Raw genomic sequence first — 27,852 nt, forward strand, 5'->3', positions numbered from 1 at the left:
TATTTATCCACATTTTTACCCATCCCTACACTCCTTCTCTTTTGAAGTTACAAATCTTCTTCTGTTATTTTTTTTTCTTTTTGTGTTTAGAAAATTTCCTCTAGTCAGCCTTAGTTTCAGGGTAGTTTTACTATGCAATAAGTTTCTCTTTTCTTTTTATTTTGTTTTGGGGGGGTGTTCGTTTTTTGTCTAACAATCTCTTTATCTCTACATTCTTGAAGGCTAGTTGCTGTGGATTTAGAACTTGTAACTCGCTGCTCTTCCCTTGCAGCACTTGAGAAGGGCTTCACTCCCTGCGGGGCTCCATGTTTGAGCTGGGAAACCTGCTTCCATCCAAATCGGTGTTCTGTAAGTAACAGACCATTTCTCTCTGGCAACTTTAAGCTGTTTTCTTTTTGCCCTGGACACCAGTGACACAGACGTGAGCTCTTTTGTTATCATCCCGCAGCGCCTGCTACTCTGTTACTTTGTTCTCTGCTTTTCAGGGGAATAAATTCTACAGAGCTGGAGAAGCCCTGGATTCTATCCTCTGTCATCTCCATGAAATGAAGACGTCCTATTAAACCCACCCTGAGAGGTTTTATTGGAGGTACTTTACTTTTTAGTTCTATAATTTCTTTTTTTAAAAATTCTTATTCTATTTTTTGCCAAGATTTTCTATTTTGTCATGTGTTTCAAGAGAATCTGTAATTGCTTATTAAAGTTTTTTTGATAATTATTTAAAAACAAGTGTTTTTGTTTTGTTTTGTTTTGTTTGTTTTTGGCTGGGGCTGGGTTTGAACCCACCACCTCCAGCATATGGTGCCGGCACCCTACTCCTTTGCGCCACAGGTGCCGCCCAACAAGTGTTTTTTTTATTGTATTCTGGACATTTTGGATATCATGAAATTGTGACTCATATTTAACCTTTGTTTTAAATCGGCATTTCCTGTTGGGATGAAGCACAGGCCTGGCATGTACGTTCAGAGTCCTCTGGGGCCAGGAGGGGCCGGTAATCAGTCACCCCGCCCTACCTCACCTCCTTCTGTCTTGGCTCACTGACAGGTGGGAGAGGAGGCTCCACCCACACCACATGCTGTCGACTTTAGCAGAGGGCTCAGGGCCATTGCCTGCTTTCCTGGGGCAGGAGTTGGGTAAAATATTGACTTCATGTCCGGCCTGCTGAAGCCAGCTTTCCTGGTGTGTGGGGGTGTGTGTGGTGGAATATTGATTGACTTCCAGCTAGCCCCAGCTGAAACCCTGGTGGGGCAGGCTCCATTGTTGTTTAGAGCTGGTGCTTAGGCTACAGTGAGTGGGCTTTCCCTGGGGGTTGTTTTTGTTTTTTGTCTATGCTCACTGGGGGCTGTGGGTGGGTATACTGCAGGGCCCATCCAGGTGTATGGTAGCAAAAGAAAACTCAGGGACCTCACCACTCTGTCATTCCTCCAGTCCTGATGTCCCTTCAAAGCCCACCTTCCTCTTCTCACTTGTCAGTCTTCTGTGTTCATTTGATGTGTTATCCCAAGGACTTTGGGTTTTAAAGGGAGCTGTCAACACCATGTTTTGAAAGTCATAAGTACAGTTACACGCAGGCTAACCTCTTTCCATTCAAAGCCTTTGGTGGTCAGTTACATAAATGCATCATAGTTTTGGACCCCATTGTTTTTATTCATAGATGTTAGTGTTTTCCCCAGTTATTTACCCTCTACCAACAACGATCACCTGTATCTCCTGATGTGGGGCATCCTGAGCACATACCAAGATCTTTGCCAGAGCAGCCCAGGCCATGGAATGACTGGTCCGCAATTCCCCTGCCTTCTGTCCTCTCCTTCCTTGCTGGTTTTCTGATCACCTCTGCTGCATCCCTGGGACCCACTGTTAGAACACATTTTATATCAATGCTCCATACATCCATTCCGGGTGTATCGGAAACCTTATATGCCCCACCACTCAACCAGAAGCACGGCTTGGCCCAGGTTCTGACTTGGAGGCACCTCAGTCCTTCCCACCTTGTTTTTTAATCATCCCTAATGGGAAGAGGCTGGTACCATGAGTCCTTGATGTTAAGCAGCGTGCTGTGCAGTCCCCACCTGTGCAGTCCCCATTTAATTAACTCACATGGCCAAGCTCCCAGCCGCCTTTATCTGCTAGCCAACAGCAAGGTAGGACTTTTGGTCTTAACTAAAGCTTGGCGTCTCCCCTGCTTGTTTACGGTCCACAGAGATGTGTGTCTTGCTTAAAGTGAGCTGGGTCTTAAATGTGCCCTACATATATTTTCTCTGTCGTTGCTCTGAGTAGATGTGAGGGTGGTTTGCGGAGATGGGACTCAAAGCTGAAGCTGCCCCCTCTCCTTCACGTGAATCCCACACAACCTCTCTCCTGCCCAGATGCTGCCTTCTCCACAGCGTTGTTACAGCATCGGCCTGTCCAGCCAGTGCTTTGACCATGTCAAGCTTTTCCTTCCTCAGGGTCCTCACATGTGGCTCTCTGTGGTGCCAACTTAACTGTGTATTCAAAGACCTTCTTTGAATGCCAGCCTAAATTAAGTCCCCCCTCTGCTATCTTCAGTGGAAGCCTTTGGAGTGTTTTTTAACAACACTTATTATAACTTGTAATTATTTTCTGCTTTGTCATTGTTATTTTACTGTCTGGTGTGCTATTACAGGAGCTTTGCGATGGCAGGGTCATGCCTGTCTGGAATGAGTGTATCCTGACACTCTCCCGTGGTACACAGTAGACGCTCAATTTATGTTTACTGCACCAAGGGCCAGCTTCCATCACAATACGTCATTAGTCACCATTACTATTAGTTTTGACTGAAGTGTGTTCCGTACACAACTTTGTTTTTAGATTTGCTCATTAGCAAAGTAAAGGAGGAAATACTTAGAATTAATGACCAAAACCTGAAGACCTTAAATGATGAGGATGATAACGAAATGATCTATTCCCTTTTCGATTCCCAAAGCTATCAATGTGCTCTTCTCCTCCATTTCATTTTACAAAAATCCATTCTCAAGAAAGTCTCATTCAGTTGTTTGCACGTCATTACGGCCAGAACATTATAGGCCTTTTCCCTGGAAAACTGGTGGCCACTCTCTCCATGGGACCACACGCCGCTGCATCTCTGGCTGGACAGGGAAACGGTAGCTTAGGTTAAGATGTGCATGTTGGTAGAGAAAGTAGAGTAACGATACTGTCACCTGTGCACATAGTTCATCAGGTCTCTCCCCCACACAAACGTCACCTGGAGAGAGACAGGGACATTTATGCAGGTAAAGGGGTGTATTGAGGTCACTGAAAATAACTCTTTTATTGTTTATTTGGTTTGTTTGTCTGTTTTTTCAGGGGGAGCTGGGGAGAGACTTGCCAGGCTTGCTGTTTTAGAACTTGATGAAGACCCTGTTAGTTAGGATATTTCCAAAGCTGAAAAGCAAAAATGTCATGATGTTTTTATTCTACTAACGTGCTTTTACCATTCACAATTTCTAGGAAACATCGTTTTTATTTTGATCCCAAATATAATTTAACAATAATTGTTTTCAATTATTTGCCTTTAAAAATCTATGCATATTGTTTTAAAAGATGAGTCTTTTAAATATATGGCATTCAGCAAATTTCTGACTTCATTTTAAATAGTATCATGGACAGTTGCTACTGAAGGTGACAGTTCACCATTACAAGTCAAAGGGCTGGCTCCAAGTCCCCGCACCACACAAAAATAGCCTGGGTAGTGCAGCCACAAGCATCTGCATGCCCCATTCTCTGAGACTAATACTCTGTCTCCCGTCAGGGTCTCTGCATTTGTGTCCTCACTCAGAGAGATGTTTCCAGGGCCAGGAGCATCATTTAAAGGGGCATTGAAGAATTCAGAGAAACACAACCAACTAGCTCCCCAGTGCTTGTTCTTGAACTATGAGAACATAGGACAATGGCCTGGGAGCTCAATGTGCAAATGCAAATGGACAGCGAAATTACTTTCACGGAATCCAAGCAGCACACTCTTCTTTCCTTTCCAAGAACTATGGGCTATTGAACAATTCCTGCCTAGTAGCTGGAGGTAAAGTCCCAGCTCCACAGTCAAGCATTCAAAGAGCCGACCGGATACTGGCTATTAAACTGAACTACCGAAGGGCACAAGTGCACAGAGGGAAGAAAGATTCGGCCTTAATGAACCAGCAGGGGGAGGAGAGGAGGGGCAAAAACCCACCTAATGGGTACAATGAACACCACCTGGGTTATAAGCACTCCTATGGCCGGGACTCGGGCATTACAAAACGGATCATGTAACCTGAAACATTTGCACCCTCTTAATATTTTGAAATTAAAAAAAAAAGATCCATTGTGTTTTTTCTCCGTATAACTGTTTTGCTAGAGTAACACTGACCTGCCTGGTTACAAAGTGGGAGAATTCTTCCTTCCCACCTTTACTGAGACAATGGGCTAGCAATAGCCTGAACCATTTTCCTATCTTTTGAAGTTCTACCCAGCCCCCGAGTCGCTGCTCCTCCCTGGGGCCTTCATCAGCACCCCCAGCACACGCTCTCGTCACTGCTGTCTACATGGATGGTCCTGAAGGTCTATGTTGTCCCATCTACTGACCCAGAACCTCAGAGCAGCAGGATGAGGCTGGAAAGCCCAGCCTAAAATGTAAGATTCCTACTTCTACCAGGGGAGTGGCTGCTTCCTTCCAGGACACACAAATAATACAAATGTCAACTTTCTTGCAGTCAGAGCCATGGGAGAATTTCTGGCCAGGGGACTCTAGAGGTGAAGACACCCTTGATGATGAGACCAAACCTCCCTTGCATCCCCTAGCCTCCTTTCCCCAGCCCACCTGGAAGGTATTAGGGTTAGATGCCAAAATGACAGAGCAGCAGAGTGGAAGCAGGTGGGATCTCTGAGTCACCGTGTGACCCACAGAAGACTCTGAGTAAATTAAAATAAAGCACAGATTTGTTGGCACACATCAGATAGCTTACTGCACTGATGCTCCTAGGTTCCAGACACAAGTCCACCCTTAACCAGGTAGCTTGGGCAAATCCTCCCTTCTATAAGCTCTGAGATGGATGTGTTCTGTAAGTGAGGGATGAGTTAGAATCTAGGGCTCAGGCAGGAATGCTGCACAAAATGGAAAGGGTGAAGTGAGAGGAGAGATTTCTCACTATCTCCAGGGAACAGCGGCTACTATCGGCCATCACTGATTGGTCACGTGAAGACATGCAGTGTCAAGGTAACCACCCACGTCTTGTCATTTCCCAAGAGAAGCCACATACAACCTGCATGTGTGTCCTCCACGTACCCACATAACGATCCTGGTTTTAGAATCACGGGCACTGTGCAAGAGATGTTCCAAATGCCTCTTGGGGTCCAGCCTGCATTCTTTCCTACCCTGTTTTGTGTGCCCAGGACCAGACCTGTGTGGGTCGCCTCAGCAGATCCTCCCCCGTGGGGCTTCCACCAATCTGAGGTCTGAGTGGGAGGGGTCGAGGTGAGATGTGTCTCCCTAGCTCACTCCCCTCAGAGACATCAGGGCTCAAGTCAGAATTCCTGTGGGGCAGCCTGAGCTCTCGGGCTCAGGAGAGTTGGGAATGTCCTCCTGCTACCTGGTACCCAGGCTGAGCTGTTGAAAAGGTTCCTGATCTTTCATTAGTTCTCCACATAAGGAGAAGTTGAGCATCCCTACAAGAACACTGAGTAATGGGAATTAATTTAATTTTTTTAATTAAAAAGTCAAATGGATCAAACATTCAACAAACAATGCATCCACAGACTGAATGATCACAGATGTGTTTTACATTTCTATGAATCTAGTCACCCTGTCAAGAGTGGAGTATCATCTATTAACATTTCTGAGACTTGACTGGTTCTCTTGGTCTACAAAGTATGTGATTATAGTGCTCACCTAACACATTTGTCTTCTTCTCGGGGAGAGGCACAAGGTTTTGGGGTCAATGTATTACGTACTTGTCTCTAAATAATAATTTTACTAGATAACAGTTTTTGAAAAGTCACAGTGCAATAGTACATACAGTTGGCCTCCTGTATCCATGGGTTCTGAATCCTTGGATTCAAGAATGGATCAAAAATTTTCAAAGAAAAAGAAAGGATGGTTGCATCTGAGCTTAACATAGACAGACTTTATTTCTTTGGTCTTCCCCTAAACAACCCAGTATAACTACATCGTAGTAGGTATTATAAATAAAGATGATTTAGAGTACATGGGAGGATGTTCATAAGTCATATGCAATACTACACCATTTAATATAAGAATTAACTGTTGTGAGCATCACAGGAGGCCTAGAAATCCCCCCATAAAAATAAGGAATGGCTGTATATGAGTTACGTTTTACATATGATCATCAGTGTATGTGTATGGTATTTAAAATTTCAATCTTTGCTAGACAACAAGTGAAAATTCACTATAAGTCCCATCTAAAATAATATTGTTAATATTATATATTGTATTACTTTTAGGTTTTGTGGCTGTGGGCTATGATTATCCTAAAATTCAATCAAATCATTTCAGAATGCATTTTAAGATATTTTTTTGCCTGGGTGATTCCCACCTGGAAATGATAAAGAATTCTTAACCAAACCAGAAGTTTGAGGTTCCAGATCCAATTCTGCTACTAACAAACCCTGTAAGAGTTGAAAGCACAGAGCAGTAAGTTCCTGACAGGTGTTAGAATAAGCTGTATAGTTTGAATTCTGATACCACCTTTTACTACATGTTTCTTGGCCTTATAGATATCTTGAGAATCAGTTGGGATGATACACACGGAATCCTTAGCCCAGCATGTGCTACATGGTAAATTCATAACTAACATGCATCATATACCATCATTGTTAAGATTTTTTTTTAACAAATTGTGGTATGTGTACACCATGGAATGCTATGCAGCCATCAAAAAAGATGGAGACTTCACATCTTTTATGTTTACCTGAATGGAGCTGGAACATATTCTTCTTAGTAAAGTATCTTAAGAATGGGGGGAAAGTATCCAATGTACTCAATACTACTATGAAATCAATGTACAATCATCTACACATTCATAGGAATGGTAAAACATAACTATAGTCCAGAAAGTAGAAGAAAAGAGGAGGAAGAGGGAAGGGGAGGGGTGAGGAGGGAGGGTATCTGGGGGGACCTCACCTAATGTGTATGACGCAATGGTAAATTTCAAAACCATCAAAAGTATAATTGTGATGGATGTGTTAATCTGTTCAATGTAAGCATTTCACATTGTATATCAAATCAGTACGCTGAAACCCATAAATGCATCAATGTACCCAGTTATGATTTAATAAAAATGGAAAAATAATGAAAATAATTTTTTTATAATTTGGAATGAAATTCTATCATGAGAAATTATATAGAAACTAGAAAAAGGCTAATGACAGTCTTCCTAAATCTTTCCTTACTATGTCTTCAAAAATCAAATGAATTTTTTTCTAAAAGAAAAAGAAAACAGAAATAAAGGAAGGAAAAAGGCAATAAAAAATATTTAGAGTCAAAAAAGAAAGATATTTCCTGCTCACTCAGTTCTCAAATTTTAAATCCTCTCACTACCACTGTGATCACCTCACCCCCAACAAAAGGGATTCACTGTCTATATTTAAAAGAACACTGGTATGTGTTGGAGTTACTACAACAAACATTCATTCTTCACACACATACCTGTCTCTTTTCTAAATAAAATTATACTATACGTATTTTCCAAGTCTTGTACCTAACTACTTCAATTATTATAAATAATTCCATGCCAAAAATGAGTCCTACCTCATTTTTATCAACTCTATTATAGTATAATTGTTATATAATAAAATACACATGTTTTAATTTTGTGTTTTGATGCCATTTTATAACTGTATAGACCTGAGTAGGCTACCTTGAAGAAAATGTAGATTTACACAACTCCAGAATGCGCCCTGTACCCCTCGACATCACACACCTGCTGTCTATAATATATATTATTAAATAGATTTGTATAAACCAAACACTACAGTAATGTATTCTTTTTTTAGTCAATGGAGTAGTATTCCCTGTATGAATATACTACTTTTCTTCACAATTGGTAGTCTGTGGACATTTAGGCAGTTTCCAGGGTTACTGTCTTCCTGTTTGTTGTCTATTTGGGGATCTTAAAGCTGCAAGATAGAAACCTCTATGTACAAGTTACTGTGGGTCCATGTTTTCATTTCTCCTGGGTAAATACCCAGGAGTGGAATTCTGGTTATGAAATAAATATGTTTTCTACTTTATACAGAACGACCAGACTATTTTCCAAAGTGACCACACTATTTTTCACTCCCACCATCAAAGTATGAGTCATCTAGTTTTTCCACATCTTCATGAACAGCTGGCCCTGCTGACTTTTTTGTTGTTAGCACTTGACAGGGTGTGAAATTGTATCGCAGACATGATTTTTACTCTTCTGTGGCTAATATTATCCCATCGTTGTGTCATACACTTATTGGCCCCTCATGTGACTTCTCCTGTGATGTGTCTGTTAAGTCCTTTGCCAGTTTTTATTGAATAGCTTCTTTCTCTTTACATATCTTGAGCAGACATGTACTGGGAATATTTGAATTCAACCTGTACCAAGCCTTTACATTTTTTCAATAGTTTTTTTTTTTTTTTTCTTATTGTTTCAGGTAATTTGAGGGTATGAAGAATCAGGTTACAATGTTTGCTCTTTTTACGTAGAGTGTGTTTTATAATTGTGTCCCGCCCCCAGTAGGCACCCTAACTTTGTGCCTAGTAAGTGGGAGCACACCTTTCCCCTCCCTCCTCCTTTTTCCCTGCTCCATCATTCCCCCACTGACCTTGAATTTTTTCTTTTATGTAGTTGCGTATTAGCTCATCTACTGGCTTCATATTAGAATTGAGTACATTGGATTCTTGCTTCTCTATTCTTGTGATTCTTTGCTAAGAAGAATGTGTTCCACCTCAATCCACGTTAATACAAAAAATGTAAAGTCACCATCTTTTATAATGGCTGAACAGTATTCCATGGCATACATATACCACAAGTTGTTAATCCATTCATGGGTTGGTAGGTATTTATATTTCTTCCTCATTTGGCAATTGTAAATTGAGGTGCCATAAACAATCTAGTGCAAATGTCCTTATGATAAAATGATTTTCTCCTTCTGGGTAGATAGCCAGTAATGGGATTACAGGATCAAATGGGAGGTCTAGTTTGAGTGCTTTGAGGATTCTCCATACTTCTTTCCAAAAAGGTTGTATTGCTTTGCTGTCCCACCAGCTGTGTAAAAGTGTTCCCTGCTCTTCCACATCCATGCCAGCATCTGCAGCTTTGACATTTTGTAATGTGGGCTATTCTCCCTGGGATTAGGTGATATCTCAGGGTGGTTTTGATTTGCATCTCTCTAACAATCAGGGATGGTGAGCGTTTTTTCAAACGTTTGCTAGCCATTCGTCTGTCTTCCTCAGAGAAAGTTCTGTTCATGTCTCCTCCCCAGTAGTAGATGGAATTGTTACTCTTTACATTAGTGTCTTCTTGAGCAGAATATTTCATGTTCAATGAATTTTACATTTTTTTCTATCACAGTTAGTACCTTTGTTTTCTGTTCAACTCTTTGCCTGACTTGAACAGAAACAGAAAGAAAAACAGATTTTCTTCCTGAAGTTTTACAGTTTAGGTTTTAGGTTTAGACCCGTGATCTATATCAAATGAATTTTTAATCTCTGTGTGATCTGTTGTAGGGGTCAAGGCTTATTGTTTTCCCTTATGGATATCTAGTTGTTCAGCATATTCCCTATATCCTCTCCTTTCTCCATTAAATAGTATTAACATCTCTGTTAAAAAACAATTGGCAACATATATGTGAATCTTGCCAACTTACTCTATTGATCTGTTCTTTTCTTCCTTCAACAGCACTACACTGTGTTGGTTACCACAGCGTCCCAGTAAATCCTGGAATCATATAGTGTAAGTCCTAACATTTATGCTTTTTCAAAATTGTTTTGTATTTTATAAGGTTTTTGCATGTGTCAACTTAAAGGACAAATATTGCTAGATTTTTTGCTTGGTGTCATGTTAAATCATCACCCAGTTTGGAGAGATTAAGTATCACAACAATACTCACTTTTCTGATCTCCAAACCCTCTCTCTCCATTTCCTTAGATTTCTTTCATTTATCTCACCATTGTTTTTTTTTTTTTTTTTTGTGGTTTTTGGCCGGGGTTGGTTTGAACCCGCCACCTCCAGCATATGGGACCAGCGCCCTATCCTTGAGCCACAGGCACCACCCGATATCTCACCATTGTTGACAGTTTTCTGTGTACAGGATTTGCACAACTTTTATTAAATTTATTCCTAAGATTTTTATGATTTTCTGATGTTTTTGCAAGCGGCACTTTAAAAAATTATTTTCAATTTTTGTTGCTAATATACGGAAATGAGTTGATTTTTGTGTATTGGTGATGCTAAATTCATATATTAATTGTGTATCATTCATAAATTTCATAGTGTTTTCTTAATATCATATCTTCTACAAATAACAAGAGTATTATTTTTTTTATATATTTTTGCCTTTTCATTCTTTTACTTGTCTTAATGCCCGGCTAGGATATTCTGTATCATGTTAATGAGGAATAGTTATATCCAATAAAACTTCTTTCTTTTTGTTTATCCATTTATTATTTTATACCCTTACCATATTAACATTCTCCCCTCCCCATATGGGCTACCACTTTAATGTTTTCAAGATGGAATCCTAATTTGGACACATTCTAGAAAAGATATGCTTTGGTGCATATGCTTTTATTATTGGTAAGTTGTATTCTATTATGTACCTCATACTTTTCTTACTTTTTTCCTTAAGCTGGGGGGTCAGTAAATTATGGCCACTGGCTCATTCTAGTCCTCCACCTGTTTTGTGGGGTACATGAACTAAGAATGGAGTTTATGCTTTTAATTCTTGGGTAAATGTCAAAAGAAATAATATTTCATGATGTGAAAAAATGATATGAAATTCAGATTTTACTCTTTACACATGAAGTGCTGTTGCAGTCTCTCAGTGTGTGGGGGGTGTCTTGTTGCTTTCTCGCTATAAGGGCAGAGTTGAACAGCTGCAACAGAGATTCTGCAGCCCACAAAGCCTAAAATAGTGACCAGCTGGACCTTGACAAAAATGTTTGCAGACCCCTGTCCTCTCCATGTTTTAAAATTCCACCCATGTTGCTATGGGTGCATTTTATTCTTTTAGATTGGTTTATCTACAGTGAAACACATCAGGTATCTGCTAAATTTTCCAATTCAGGCTGTTTCTAGATTTCCACCATTACAAACAGAACTGTAGCTCTTGCAGATTTTGAAAGGAGGGTCTTTACAATTAGAAAGACAGATGGGATTAGAGTTTCCACATGGTAGGATGAAAAAGCTCCAGAACTTGACAGCATTGAGGTTTACACATTGTTTGTGTACTTAACACAACTGAATTCAAGTTTAAAATGGTTAGGATATGGTAACTTTTATGTTATGTATGTTTACCATGATGGGAAAGAACATTAATAGGATAAATTGACAATTTTTTCTCTTAAGTAGTTCAGTTTTGTTTACCCTATTGATCTGCTTAGCCAGCCCTTTCCTCATAGTGAATACAAAAATAAACTAGCCCAAACTTTTGCTAAATTAATAAGGTTCTAACTAATGGATCTTTGGAATATAATTCAAGAATCATTAACCAGACTAGGAGTCTAGCCAGTTCCACCAAGGTTACAAATGAAGAGCCTTGATGGGATTTTTTTCCAAACAATAATGATTAATTTATGTTTCCTGAAATGTATACCTCATGTAAAGCAACTTTTTATCTCCTAGAATTGAAATGTTTCACTTCTTCCAATGAATACAATGCTAATTATTTTAGGTGAAGAATTGTATTTGATCTAAGTATGTAGATTGACCATCAATGTCAACTTCTGATATAAATTCCCGAGGAACATGTGTATTGGAGTCAGTATAATTGTTTGCTCAAGTGTGTGGCTTATTGAGGACCTGGGCATGAATCTGGAGTTTGCCAGGAAGGGGTGGAGAGACTGTTTTCCAGAATGGAAGGAGGGTCCTGAGTGTGGAAGCAGCAGCTGGAAACAGACTCAGGGAGGGAGCACAGCGGGGCAGGCAGACGGACTCAGGGAGGGAGCACAGCTGGGCAGGCAGACGGACTCAGGGAGGGAGCACAGCGGGGCAGGCAGACGGACTCAGGGAGGGAGCACAGCTGGGCAGGCAGACGGACGCAGGGAGGGAGCACAGAGGGGCAGGCAGACGGACTCAGGGAGGGAGCACAGCGGGGCAGACTGACGGACTCAGGGAGGGAGCACAGAGGGGCAGGCAGACGGACTCAGGGAGGGAGCACAGAGGGGCAGGCAGACGGACTCAGGGAGGGAGCACAGCGGGGCAGGCAGACGGACTCAGGGAGGGAGCACAGCGGGGCAGGCAGACGGACTCAGGGAGGGAGCACAGAGGGGCAGGCAGACGGACTCAGGGCGGGAGCACAGCGGGGCAGGCAGACGGACTCAGGGAGGGAGCACAGCGGGGCAGGCAGACGGACTCAGGGAGGGAGCACAGCGGGGCAGGCAGACGGACTCAGGGAGGGAGCACAGCGGGGCAGGCAGACGGACTCAGGGAGGGAGCACGGCAGGGCAGGCAGACGGACTCAGGGAGGGAGCACGGCGGGGCAGGCAGACGGACTCAGGGAGGGAGCACGGCGGGGCAGGCAGACGGACTCAGGGAGGGAGCACGGCGGGGCAGGCAGATGGACTCAGGGCGGGAGCACGGCGGGGCAGGCAGACGGACTCAGGGAGGGAGCACAGCGGGGCAGGCAGACGGACTCGGAGGGAGCACAGAGGGGCAGGCAGACGGACTCAGGGCGGGAGCACGGCGGGGCAGGCTGACGGACTCAGGGCGGGAGCACGGCGGGGCAGGCAGACGGACTCAGGGAGGGAGCACAGCGGGGCAGGCAGACGGACGCAGGGAGGGAGCACAGAGGGGCAGGCAGACGGACTCAGGGTGGGAGCACAGCGGGGCAGGCAGACGGACTCAGGGAGGGAGCACAGCTGGGCAGGCAGACGGACTCAGGGAGGGAGCACAGCGGGGCAGGCAGATGGAATACAGAACGGGCACCCACAGTACAGGGGGCACAGAAGGATGAGGAAGGGGAAAAACCAGTGTGAAAAAAGCAGCACACATAATGTCACTTTGCTGAATTCAGGCACCACGATGTCAACATTAAATAAACATCATAAGACCTAGAGAATGAACAGACTTCGTCATATGAATATTATATGACAAAATCCGTGCCGTAAGTTTTAGAAATAATAATATTTGTACATTGAATTAACTGACACAGAAGATTCAAAAGGCACCCATACGTGCCCAGCAGTGCCGGGTGCCCAGGCCAGCACAGCTTGGCTGCGGTTTGAGGCTTCAGTAGTCCAGGGGAAAGGCAGCAGGGAGCGTTTCACCTAAAGACAATCACATGGTTTATTTCAGGCAGGGAAATACAACAGGGCATCATTTTCCAAAATTTCCTAATACGATACCCCTCTGCAAACATCACAACAATTCGTATCGCCTTATCAGAGAGTGGATGAAGTGGCACATGCTGACTTAAAATAGATGTTTTTATTCACGAAATGGTGAATTCCTTTAACAATATTATTCTTAGCAGCTTCTAAATACATTGTTAAAACAGTTTGAGGAGTGGACTCCTGGTCAGACTCGACTCTGCTCTTTTCTCTAAAAAAGCCTTTCCTGGACAAAAAAAAAAAAAAAAAAAAAAGAAAAGAAAAGAAATAAAAACAATTTCATATGCATGTGTGTGTATGAACTTTTACCTGGTGCACATCTGTATAATCTACGAATCTATGCGTCTTGTGCCCCTGGGATTTACAATTTACTGGTTGGCTTAAACATACTGGTGTAAGAGAGCTGCAAATTCAAATGATTTTGTATTGATTGCTTGGAATAATTCCATTGATAATATAGGTCATCAGTGTACAACACCTGAGTTCACAGTCATCATAGGAAACAATCTTCTGCTCATGCCTATGCCCCAATTGAGAGGTGAAATGATTTCGCTCATTCTTCATGTGAAACCTGAGTGTCCTAGGCTGCCACTACTTCTAATTATTATATAATTATATACATAATAAAATTAAACAAAGGATGTGGTTCCTAGCTTGTGTCTGCTGGTGTGTCTTAGTTCAGGGCTGTCCCTAGAAATAGACTTGAATCAAGAACTATTGCTCATGAGCAGCTACAGGAAAACTGACGCTAGAATACTGCTGGGAGACCAGGAGGCTGGGATGTGGTGGTGCTCCTCCTCCAGGAGAGTGACTCCTCCACACTAGGATTAAACATGAAGGCTGGGATGTGGTGGTGCTCCTCCTCCAGGAGAGTGACTCCTCCACACTGGGATTAAACATGAAGACTGGGATGTGGTGGTGCTCCTCCTCCAGGACAGTGACTCCTCCACACTGGGATTAAACATGAAGGCTGGGATGTGGTGGTGCTCTTCCTCCAGGAGACTGACTTCTCCATACTGGGATTAAACATGAAGGCTGGGATGTGGTGGTGCTCCTCCTCCAGGAGAGTGACGCCTCCACAAAGGATTAAACATGAAGGCTGGGATGTGGTGGTGCTCCTCCTCCAGGAGAGTGACTCCTCCACACTGGGATTAAACATGAAGGCTGGGATGTGGTGATGCTCCTCCTCCAGGACAGTGACTCCTCCACACTGGGATTAAACATGAAGGCTGGGATGTGGTGATGCTCCTCCTCCAGGACAGTGACGCCTCCATACTGGGATTAAACATGAAGGCTGGGATGTGGTGGTGCTCCTCCTCCAGGAGAGTGACTCCTCCACTCTGGGATTAAACATGAAGGCTGGGATGTGGTGATGCTCCTCCTCCAGGACAGTGACTCCTCCACACTGGGATTAAACATGAAGGCTGGGATATGGTGATGCTCCTCCTCCAGGAGAGTGACTCCTCCACACTGGGATTAAACATGAAGGCTGGGATATGGTGATGCTCCTCCTCCAGGAGAGTGACTCCTCCACACTGGGATTAAACATGAAGGCTGGGATATGGTGATGCTCCTCCTCCAGGAGAGTGACTCCTCCACACTGGGATTAAACATGAAGGCTGGGATGTGGTGATGCTCCTCCTCCAGGAGAGTGACGCCTCCACACTGGGATTAAACATGAAGGCTGGGATGTGGTGGTGCTCCTCCTCCAGGAGACTGACTTCTCCACACTGGGATTAAACATGAAGGCTGGGATATGGTGATGCTCCTCCTCCAGGAGAGTGACTCCTCCACACTGGGATTAAACATGAAGGCTGGGATATGGTGATGCTCCTCCTCCAGGAGAGTGACGCCTCCACACTGGGATTAAACATGAAGGCTGGGATGTGGTGGTGCTCCTCCTCCAGGAGACTGACTTCTCCACACTGGGATTAAACATGAAGGCTGGGATATGGTGATGCTCCTCCTCCAGGAGAGTGACGCCTCCACGAAGGATTAAACATGAAGGCTGGGATGTGGTGATGCTCCTCCTCCAGGACAGTGACTCTTCCACACTGGGATTAAACATGAAGGCTGGGATGTGGTGGTGCTCCTCCTCCAGGAGAGTGACGCCTCCACACTAGGATTAAACATGAAGGCTGGGATGCGGTGGTGCTCCTCCTCCAGGACAGTGACTCCTCCACACTGGGATTAAACATGAAGGCTGGGATGCGGTAGTGTTCCTCCTCCAGGAGAGTGACTCCTCCACACTGGGATTAAACATGAAGGCTGGGATGTGGTGGTGCTCCTCCTCCAGGAGAGTGCCGCCTCCACACTGGGATTAAACATGAAGGCTGGGATATGGTGATGCTCCTCCTCCAGGAGAGTGACTCCTCCACTCTGGGATTAAACATGAAGGCTGGGATGTGGTGATGCTCCTCCTCCAGGACAGTGACTCCTCCACACTGGGATTAAACATGAAGGCTGGGATATGGTGATGCTCCTCCTCCAGGAGAGTGACTCCTCCACACTGGGATTAGACGTGAATGCTGGGATGTGGTGGTGCTCCTCCTCCAGGAGAGTGACTCCTCCACACTGGGATTAGACGAGAATGCTGGGATGTGGTGGTGCTCCTCCTCCAGGAGCGTGACTCCTCCACACTGGAATTAAACATGAAGGCTGGGATGTGGTGGTGCTCCTCCTCCAGGAGAGTGACTCCTCCACACTGGGATTAAACATGAAGGCTGGGATGCGGTGATTCTCCTGCTCCAGGAGAGTGACGCCTCCACGCTGGGATTAAACATGAAGGCTGGGATATGGTGATGCTCCTCCTCCAGGACAGTGACTCCTCCACACTGGGATTAAACATGAAGGCTGGGATGTGGTGGTGGTGCTCCTCCTCCAGGAGAGTGACTCCTCCACACTGGGATTAAACGTGAAGGGACTCGGTCCTAGACAATAGAAGAGGGGGATATTGCCATGCCAAAATGTAAGTCTGATCTCGGTGGAAGGAGAGCAGCGTGGTGACTTCTAAGATCCGTGTTAGTCCTTGAACTGCAGCTGGCCATCAGCAGGGTCCCATAGCTGCCAGGAAAAGGCCAGTACTTAGCATCCTGGCAGCAGCCCACTATTTGCCGGGAGCAGCGAGGCGTGACCACGCACAGACACTGACAGGGACTCTAAAGCGCAGCAGCGGGGCCCTCACTGAGGGGCGCTCTGTGTCACTCGGGCTCTGCCTGAGCCTTTCCATGAGCCACATGAGACACGGGACAGAAGGGAGGCCAGCCCAGGGGGCATTGTTAATCACGCTGCCAGTATGGGCTGTGGAACTCAGAAAGACAGGGTGGAACACACACCTGAAAGTTGTCCCAGGCCATGGCTGGGCTGCTTATCTATCAAGTCCCACTGGTGAGTTCTGTGGGGTTGCCAGTGGGGACTTATGTTCCAGGCCATTCCAGCCTGCCACACACCCAAGCAGGGTACAGAAAAAGCTCCCGCAACCAACACAGGTCCTTGCAGTTGAAAGTCAGGCTGATAGCCACAGGTATGGCCTATGCCAGTAGGAATAGGCAGGGGACCAACAGTCTGCTGCAACGTGCTGGACAGACAGCAGCAGTGGAGGTCCACCTGGCCTCTGTCTAGTGCCCTCCCTCCAGCCCTCAAGGCCATTTAGAATAACCTTCTGTGTGGTGCTTTCACATGCTAAAAATACCATGGGCTTCATTTACCTCTAATTGTTGACTTTTTCAATGTGATGGACAAGAATTATAAAGTAGCTACCTGTCTTTGCAGCCAAAGAGCTGCATTTATTCCTGTCACTGTCCCATCACAAGACTTAAAAAAGTTAAATAGTTAGGCAGTCAATTGAGAAGCTCTAGTAGACCTCAAGTAGGGAAACAGGTGCGAGACAGTTTAGTTTTGCAAAAGAGAAGAGCTAGCTGGCAATAAGCCCCAAAAGCTGAGGGATCCAGCATGGGGTACAGTCCAGCCTATAATGGGCTGATGACTTCAGTCTCCCACAAAAGAAGCTGCATAGAACAGGCCTCTGATTGGCAGTAATTGTTTGCCAAAGGCAATCCTGGACTACTTCACAGACAGCCTGTGGTTATATAATCAACTAGTGCTTAATAATGGCAGAAAGTGCCAAAGCAGTCAAGGTAACAAGTTCAGCTGGTTTGACTTGCAAGGACTCATGATGTGCCTGCAAATGCATGGCCATCCATCACAGGTCCAGCAAATGCATGGCCGTCCATCACAGGTCCAGCAAATGCATGGCAACAATCACAGGTCCAGCCACACACTCTCACAGTGGGCATCTAGACTTATTGGCAATTTTATCATGACGTTATTGGATTTAGGAACATTCCAGAATCACCCTAGCTGCCAGGGTGACAAATATGAGTGTTCTAGAGAAACATCACCTCTATCGAGTGTCCACTGAAATCTCAGTAGGTATTCAATAAATATTAATGAATGTTAATACTAAATTAATCACAGAGGTATCCAGTGCTCATCACAGGAAGACCTTTATTACCATGGATACGTTTCTCTCAGTCTTGCTTCCAGATTGATTCCAAAGAATGATCTGCAATAAATTCAATTCCCTCTTCTCTCAGATCTAAGACTAAAGATGAGACAGCAGCATTTTAGTCACATTAAAAAACCATGGTTAATGCCTCTCCCTCCCTCTGCTTATAGCCTGGATGCAGGTTTGCATCACAAGTAGTTAAAACAAAACTTCCCCACTCTCCTAAAAGGTGGGAAGTTTGACCAATAAAAACATAATGCATGAAATTTAAAACTTCATCTTTATTGCTCTGCAGCCTGCCTAGCATGGTGTGAAGAGGGGACTCCTGGGAGACAGTAAGAGGATGGTGAACTTTAAATCTCACTATCAGAAACACGAAATTACCACTAAAACTTGATTTTAAAACTCACAAGATTGCTGGCATAACAGTGACTTACAGCTTATTCATTGGAGCAAGTTAGCAGAAGTGCCATTTTCAGATACCCATGCTTTCCTCAGATACTGACTAGCAGCATTGAGTGTTTTTCTATTCCTAACAAAAGCTTTCTAAAAAGCAAAAATGTACAGTTGGTAAGCCAGAAGAATGGTGGCCAGATGAAGCCAATAATAAGAAGCTACATTTAACTTAGTAAAACTTAAGTCATATTCAACCTGTTCTCAGCATTGACCTCCTTAAATCCTATAAAGAAGTTAGAAAGTATAAACTAAGTGTTCAGATTTCAGTCTTGAGGGTTCCTCTATTACACTAGACTTGGGGTAGACCAACTCTGAGTGCTTGAAAAGATGCCTGGGGGATTTGAAAATAACAGCTACTCTGCAGAACAGCAATGGCACAGCTCACTGGGGCTGCGGGGAGGGGCTGGGAGACGGGCAGTGAGGCAGGAAAGGGAAAATTGGGAGACATCTGCTCATCCCCCTCTCACTTCGCTTCCTTAAGCCTGACAGAGTACGATCTATGTTGTGGGGCTGCTCATCCAGGACTAAAAATGGCTCACTAATGAATGTGATACTGTGAGTATTGATGACACTATCTAAAAATACAATTCATTAGTTAAGCTGGCCACACTACATTGAATTTTCTAACCTTCAGATTAAATATATTACAATAGTGATGGGGGTAATAGGAGGCTAATTCTAAATGTCCCCAGTGATCCTATTGGAAGTGATGTGCTCATTAGAAAATGGCAAAAACTTAGCAATAGGGTAAGTTGCAGGGATGCTGAAAAAAGATGTACCCAATGGACTTGTCCACATAGCTTAGGAGACTTCTGGACAGCATGGAAGAAACTACCATTTCTTTTATTCCTTTTACTATAAAATGAGCTATAAATAAATTTGGGGAAGAATAAAACAAAGAGACCCTAAGGTCAAAAAAATATGACTCTGAACCATTCTCACTGAATTAAGTGATATTACATTGTGGTTTTGATTTGTATTTCCCCAAAATTACAGATGAACATTTTTTCATGTGGTGATTGGCCTTTAGTCTATCTTCTTTTGAAAATCTTGTTTATGTCTTTTGCCCACATTTTATGGGGTTGTTTAATTTTTTTTCTTGCTGATTTGCTTAAGTTCTTTATAGATTCTTGTTATCAGCCCTTTATTGGATATATAGCATGCAAATATTTTCTCCCCTTCTGTAGGTTGCCTATCCACTCTGTTGATCATGTCCCTGGCTCTGTAGAAACCTTTTAATTTAATTAACCAAGGAGACCTTCTCAGCCATTAAAAAAAGGTGAACTAATACCTTTTGTAACAACCTGAATGGAACCATGCTTCTAAGTGAAGTATCTCAAGAATAGAAAAGTGAACACCACATATGCTCACTATTAAATAGGAATAAATAAATCAATACTCATGTGCACATACGGTAGCAAAACTCAACAGAAATCAAACAGGTGGGGGGGGTTCAAGGGGATGAGTCCATCCACACCTAACAGATGCACAACACACGTACAACCTTGACTCCAACTATACAGAAGCAATTCATCGGACCAAAACGTTTGTATCCCTATAATACACATATTCTGAAATTTAATAAAAAGATACTACAAGACATCTGGTTTCAACTCCAACATGTAAAGAGCCACCACTACAATAAAAAACCTGAGCAAAATGAAGATCAGTGATATTTCTCAGGCCCAGAAGAAAATTAAGGTTCCAATGCACGTAGCAGCCCAGAAATCTGCGGAAGAAAGGTGAATTCCAGGTTCAGGGAGTCCCCGCTGAGACTGAAACTGCAGCTAACAGAGTTAGTGATTTGCCAGAGGCTGAGGCAAAGTAGTGTGAGATCACATTCTTAGAATTCACACTTGTGGACTCCACCACGAGAAACCCCACCACATCCTCACAGGAAAGAGCTGAGAAAGATGCCATCCTCGCCCTCTGGGAGGGTGTGATGAGTAATGATTCATTCTCCTTCACAAAGACCTATTCTCCAGGGGGGATAAAACTTTACCAGAGATTTATCCCACCTGAGCAAAGGTCATTTTTTTCTACTCTGGACTCCAATACCTTTCCTGTCCTCATCATGGGGAAAAATCAAACTAAAAATCTTTTATAAAAGTCAGAGCCCAGGGGCACAGGCCTACTGAATGAGTGAGAGGTAATCATAAGATTATGCAACGCTTCCCCTATGCCACACTTTACCACCAAGGGGGCTCCAGTGCCATGACTGGGGATTAACCTGAAAGAGCTGCAGGATGCAGACACTCTCCAGGGAGTATGTGAGGTGCCCGAGGCAAGAGGGGAGAAAATGAGGGCAGTGGAGGAACCTGTTATAAATATAAAAACATTGTTAAGTCAGCAGTAAAAGAAATAAGAAATATAAATCTGCTAACACCATTAAAAAGAAATCAACTGGAGTGATATTAATTTTGGTTAAAGCACATATCAGACCAAGAAAAATGATAAGGGAAAAAGAGGAACATTACATAATGATAAAAGAGTCTCATCTTCAAAAAGACATAACAATCTTAAAAATTTGTTCAGAGAATGCCAGGAAGGCTATGTTAACCAGTGTGATGAAAGTGTGTCAAACGGCCTGTGAAGCTAGTGAATGATGCCCCATGATCATATCAATGTACACAGCTATGATTTAATAAAAAAAAAATAAATAAATAAATAAATAATTTGTTCACCTATCAACAGAGGAAAAGTACCTTAAAATGATGCAAAAGCTGATGGGATTGAGAGGAGAAATATACAAATTCACTATTATAGTGGGAGACCTCAAAAATCCTCTTCCAATAATTCAAAGCTCAGGCAGGCAGATAATCAGTAAGGACATAGCAGCATATATATTATTCTCAAGCTTCCACAAAACACACACCAAAATAGGTCACTTTCTGGGCTGTAAAAAACACATGAACAAAAGTAAAATAATAAACATAATACAAAGTATGTTCTCAGGCCACAGTGGAATGAAACTAGAAATTAGAAACAGAAAAACAGCCAGACAATATCCAAATGTTTGGAGATTAAATAACACAATTCTAAGTATTGCATCATTCAAATAAGTAGGCTCAGAAGAAATATAACAATATTTGAATGAAGGAAAAATGAACATGCAATTTATCAGGATTTTTAGGATGCAGTAAGAGTGGTGCTTAGACAGAAACATATAATATTAAGTGCATATAAAAAAATAAATAAATAAATAAAATGAATGTTGAAACAATTGGACACTGTTTTGTAAAAGACATTAGGCTTATAGTTTATGCCGTATATAAGATAAATGCCAAATGGATCAGAGTTCAGTGTAAAAAACAAGCCTATTCCAACATTAGATGAAAAGATAAGTGAATATAAGCTATTTCTTGGGAAAGGCTTTTTAAAAGTATTATTCAAAAAAAAGTATTACTCAAAATTTAAGTGCAATAAAAGAAAAAATGGAGAAACTTGACTACATATTGGAATACAAATTTTTGACCAAGGACCAAATAAATACTAAAAGGTTAAAAAAAAGAAAAAAGAAAAAAGGAAGGCTCTAAAGTCAATAATCTAAGTATAACCTTGTTTTCACACTTTCTCTAGAAAACTAGAGAAAGATGAGCAATTAAAACCTATAGCAGAAGAAAAATTTAATAAAAAATTACAGCAGAAACAAATAATATTTAAAACAATTGAGAAAATAAAAACATCAAATGCTGTTCTTTGAAAATATCAATAAAATTCATAAATCTCTAGCTAGGCTAATCAAGAAAAACAGGAGTGTAATAAAAACCAACAGTATTAGAAATGAAAATAGGGGCATAACTACAGATCCTACAGACATGACAAAGGAATATTCGAGAGTACTAGGAACAACCCCTGCCATAAATTTGATGACTGGATAAAACGGACCAACTTCTTGAAAGACACAAACTCAAACAAGGAGAAATGAATGATCTCAATAGGTATTTTTGTCTCCATGGGGAGACTCTGTCAAATATTTAAGAGAAAGGGAAACAAATTCTCTCTAACATCCTCCAGACAATAAGAACAGAAGGAGCATCAAGTGAGATTTATTCCAATAGGGTGTGACTTGTTCAACATTTGGAAATCAATCATTGTAACATGTCACATAACAGGTTAAAAAGAAGGAATAGAAAATTATACCTGTCAACATGGATAAAGTATTTGATAAAATCTAACATGCATTCATGACAACAACTATCAGAAAATTAAGAATAAATTAATAATAATAAGTTAAAAGAGAACTTCCTTAACTTCATAAAAGACATCTACAAAAACCTACAGCTAATATCACAACTCATGATGAGAAGCTGGATGTGTTCTTGCTGCCAAGGACAAGATAAGGTTGACTCTACGCATCGCCCTTCTTCAGTCTCATACAGGAATTCCTAGCTTGTGCAATAAAAGAGGAAAATGGAAAAAAACATATTATCACATTGGAAGGAAGAAATCAAACTCTTTTTTTAACCATATGATATAATTGTCTATCAAAAAATTCTGAAAGAGTCTACCAAAAAAAAAAAATCAACAGAACAAAAGTTCTGGAAAATAATCAGTAGTACAACAAAGTTACAGGATATGTGGTATGTACCTGGGGGTGACAAAAAATGCATACACATTTTAAGTGATGTGATATATATTACTTTTCCAAGTTGAATTGAATTTATGTCCATATGGCGTTTGCTCAAAAGATGGCATTAATCAAATGAATGCTAGTGTCACCATGCCACAGGCAGGAAAGTCAAATGGCAGAAGCATAGTTATTACAGGAAAGTAAGAAAGGCCCCTTGGAAGCAGTGTTTGAAGTTGAGAATGTTGTGGAAGTGCAATGACAAAGGGGGCGTGAGTGTGGTGGACCTTATGGGACCTGGGGCAGAAAACCAGCTATGTTGGCGGTACCTTGGGGAGAAATTGAAACAGCAGGTGCAGCGATACAAGTGGACACGTTGGTCAGTGCTGCTCAAGCAGTAGTTTGCAGTAATCAGAAGTGTCTAGACACTGATGGTGACCACCACAAGTACTTCTTGTAATTGCAGGAGTTAAACATGGCTCATATTTATCTTTTGTTATCCATACATATTGAGTAGTTCAATTTTAATACAGTGTTTTCCTTTCTTAAAATATGTGCACCTTTTGGGGGCACTCTTTCTATATACCTCTATTATTGCTTAATAACCTACTGTAGGATTAAAGTAACACAGATGTATGGTTACAGTTCAGGAGGTCAGAGGTCCAAAGTCTGTCTCCCTGACCTAGAGCCAAAGTGGCAGCAGGGCTTGTCCTCCTGCTTCACAACATCAAGAGGCCACCTGCCCCCCTTGGCTCACTGCCCCTTGGCCCATCATCAGATCATCCATGTAGCCTGATTGCATCACCATCTCTAATTCTGCTCCTCTCTTCTGCCTTCCTCTTATAAGGACTCTTGCAATTACATTGGACACACCCAGATAGGCCACGACAATGTCCCTGTCTCAAGATTATTAATGTAATTACATCTGCAAAGTCTCTTTTGTCACAGAAGGTAACAGATCAATGGATTCCAGGAATTGGGATGTGAATATCTTTGGCAGGCTATTTTTCATCTATCATGAGAGAGAAAAAAATAATTGTTTTTCTTCATACCAACAATAAGCAATTGTAATGTAAAGTTACTAGCATAATAATAGCAAAAAAAGAATATAATTAGGCATATATCTAACAAAATATGTAGAGGAATTGTGTGCAGAAAACTATAAACCTTAAGATGTAAGAAATTCTGAAAGAGGTAAATAAAGAGAATGATATTCTGTGCTCATGAATTGTGTTCAGATATCATTTCCTACAGATTTGTCTATGGATTCACTGGAATCACAGTAAAAATCTCTACAAATCTTTTTGTATATTAAAAGATTTACTTATCTATTTGTAAATATATACAAAAAGATTTCAAAATATAAAGGAATTTCAAAGCCCTAGAATAACCAGCACTCTATTGAAGAACAAATTTGAGGATTCACATTGCCTAATTTTAAGACTCACCATACAGCAATAGTAATCAAAACAGAATATTATTTTTGAAAGAAGATTGAAATATCAATAGAACAGAATAGAAAACTCAGAAATAGATCCACATGAAGATAGTCAACGTATTTTTAACAAAGAGCAAGGGTAAATCAATGGAAAAAGGATGGTCCTGTCATAATGGTGCTGGAACACCTGTGTATTAAAAAAGGAACCAAGTAGTTCTTCTCTCCCCATTTGAGGTGGTGGCCAGCCTTGCCTCCTCACTCCCCTGTCCTCTCAGGCCCAAGAGTGGCCTGAGTGCCTCCCCACCTCCCTAGGGTGGCCGCAGAGCTGCTGTGCCTTCACCTTCCTCAGGCCCTCGGTCCTCACCCTGCCCCTCCATGAATGAGGAACACGACGTGATTATGCTGGGAACCAGCCTGATGGAATGCATCCTGTCAGGTATAATGTCAGTGAATGGCAAGAAGGTTATTCACATGGATCAGAACCCATATTACGGAGGAGAAAGTGCATCTATAACACCTCTGGAAGATTTATACGAAAGATTTAAAATACCAAGATCACCACCAGTATCAATGGAGAGGGGAAGAGACTGGAATGTTGACTTGATTCCCAAGTTCCTTATGGCCAATGGTTAGCTGGTTAAGATGCTGCTTTATACCGAGGTCATCTGCTATCTGGATTTTAAAGTGAATGAAGGGAGCTTTGTCTATAAGGGTGGAAAAATCTACAAGGTTCCGTCCACTGAAGCAGAAGCTCTGGCATCTAGCCTAACGGGACTGTTTGAAAAACGCCACTTCAGGAAATTCCTAGTGTACATTGCCAACTTCGATGAAAAAGATACCAGAACCCTTGAGGGTGTTGATCTAAACAAGACTACAATGCTAGATGTGTATAAGAAATTTGACTTGGGTCAAGATGTTATAGACTTCACTGGTCATGCTCTTGCACTTTACAGAACTGATGACTACTTAGATCAACCGTGTTGTGAAACTATTAATAGGATTAAACTTTACAGTGAGTCTTTGGCAAGATATGGCAAAAGCCCTTACCTTTACCCATTGTATGGCCTTAGAGAACTGCCATGGGGGTTTGCAAGGTTAAGTGCTATTTACGGAGGTACCTACATGCTGAATAAACCAATTGAAGAAATCATTGTACAGGATGGAAAAGTGGTTGGTGTAAAGTCTGAAGGAGAGATTGCTCACTGTAAGCAGCTCATCTGTGACCCCAGCTATGTAAAAGATAGGGTAGAAAAGGTGGGCCAGGTGATCAGAGTTATTTGCATCCTCAGCGACCCCATCAAGAACACCAATGATGCCAACTCCTGCCAGATCATTATTCCACAGAACCAGGTCAATCGAAAGTCAGATATCTATGTCTACATGATTTCCTTTGCACACAATGTGGTGGCACAAGGGAAGTACATCACCACACAAAAGAATTATACAACAGATCAATAAATCAAAAAGTTGGTTTTTTGAAAAGATCAATGAAATAGATAAACCTTTGGCTAACCTAACCAGGCAAAAAAAGTAAAATCTCTAATTTCATCAATCAGAAATGGTAAAGACGAAATAACAACAGACCCCACAGAAATTCAAAAAATCCTTAATGAATATTACAAGAAACTTTACTCTCAGAAATATGAAAATATGAAGGAAATTGACCAATACTTGGAAGCATGCCACCTACCAAGACTTAGCCAGAACGAAGTGGAAATGTTGAACATGCCTATATCAAGTTCCGAAATAGCATCAACTATACAAAATCACCCTAAAAAGAAAATTACAAGACCAGATGGCTTCACGTCAGAATTCTACCAAACCTTTAAAGAAGAACTAGTGTCTATGTTACTAAACCTCTTCCAAAATATAGAAAAAGAAGGAATACTACCCAACACATTCTATGAAGCAAACATCACCTTGATCCCTAAACCAGGGAAAGACTCAACAAGAAAATTATAGACCAATATCACTAATGAATATTGATGCTAAAATATTCAATAAGATCCTAAAAAACAGAATCCAACAACACATCAAAAAAATTATACACCATGACCAAGTGGGATTTATCCCAGGGTCTCAAGGCTGGTTCAATATATAAACATATATTCAGCATATAAACAAACTAAAAAATAAAGACCATATGCTTCTCTCAATTGATGCAGAAAAAGCTTGTGATAATATCCAGCATCTCTTCATGATCAGAACACTTAAGAAAATTGGTATACAAGGGACATTTCTTAAACTAATAGAGGCCATCTACAGCAAACCCACAGCCAATATAGTATTGAATAGAGTTAAATTGAAATCATTTCCACTTAGATAAGGAACCAGGCAAGGTTGCCCATTGTCTCCATTGCTCTTTAACATTGTAATGGAAGTTTTAGCCATTGCAATTAGGGAAGAAAAGGCGATCAAGGGTATCCACATAGGGTCAGAAGAGATCAAACTTTCACTCTTCACAGATGATATGTTCGTATATCTGGAAAACACCATCGACTCTACTACAAAACTTTTAGAAGTGATCAAGGAATACAGCAGTGTCTGAGGTTGCAAAATCAACACTCATAAATCTGTAGCCTTTATATATAGCAACAATAGCCAAGCCGAAAAAGCAGTCAAGGACTCTATTCCTTTCACAGTAGTGCCAAAAAAGATGAAATATTTGGGAGTATACCTAACAAAGGACGTGAAAGATCTCTATAAAGAGAACTATGAAACTCTAAGAAAAGAAATAGCTGAAGATGTTAAAAAATGGAAAAACATACCATGCTCATGGCTGGGAAGAATTAACATTGTTAAAATGTCCATACTACCCAAAGCAATATATAATTTTAATGCAATTCCTATTAAAGCTCCATTGTCATATTTTAAAGATCTTGAAAAAACAATACTTTGTTTTATATGGAATCAGAAAAAAACTCAAATAGCCAAAACATTACTCAGAAATAAAAACAAAGCAGGAGGAATCACACTACCAGACCTCAGACTGTGCTATAAATCGATAGTGATCAAAACAGCATGGTATTGGCACAACAACAGAGAGGTAGATGTCTGGAACAGAATAGAGAACCAAGAGATGAATCCAGCTACTTACCGTTATTTGATCTTTGACAAGCCAGTTAAAAACATTCAGTGGGGAAAAGATTCCCTAGTTAACAAATGGTGTTGGGTGAACTGGCTGGCAACCTGTAGAAGACTGAAACTGGACCCACACCTTTCACCATTAACTAAGATAGACTCTCACTGGATAAAAGATTTAAACTTAAGACATGAAACTATAAAAATACTTGAAGAAAGTACAGGGAAAACTCTTGAAGGAATCGGCCTGGGTGAATATTTTATGAGGA

General features: G+C 41.7%; 1 pseudogene across 1 annotated transcript; it reads left to right on the plus strand.

Moving 5' to 3' along the window:
* The first annotated feature begins 24,871 nt into the window (after nt 1-24,871).
* On the plus strand, nt 24,872-25,930 carry LOC128598425 (rab GDP dissociation inhibitor beta-like; annotated as a pseudogene). Its single transcript, XR_008383622.1, has one exon. The product of XR_008383622.1 is annotated as a rab GDP dissociation inhibitor beta-like (transcript).
* The last annotated feature ends 1,922 nt before the right edge of the window (nt 25,931-27,852 follow it).

The sequence above is a fragment of the Nycticebus coucang genome, chromosome 11 (genome assembly GCF_027406575.1).
Source record: "Nycticebus coucang isolate mNycCou1 chromosome 11, mNycCou1.pri, whole genome shotgun sequence".
In the NCBI taxonomy this organism is placed as follows: domain Eukaryota; kingdom Metazoa; phylum Chordata; class Mammalia; order Primates; family Lorisidae; genus Nycticebus; species Nycticebus coucang.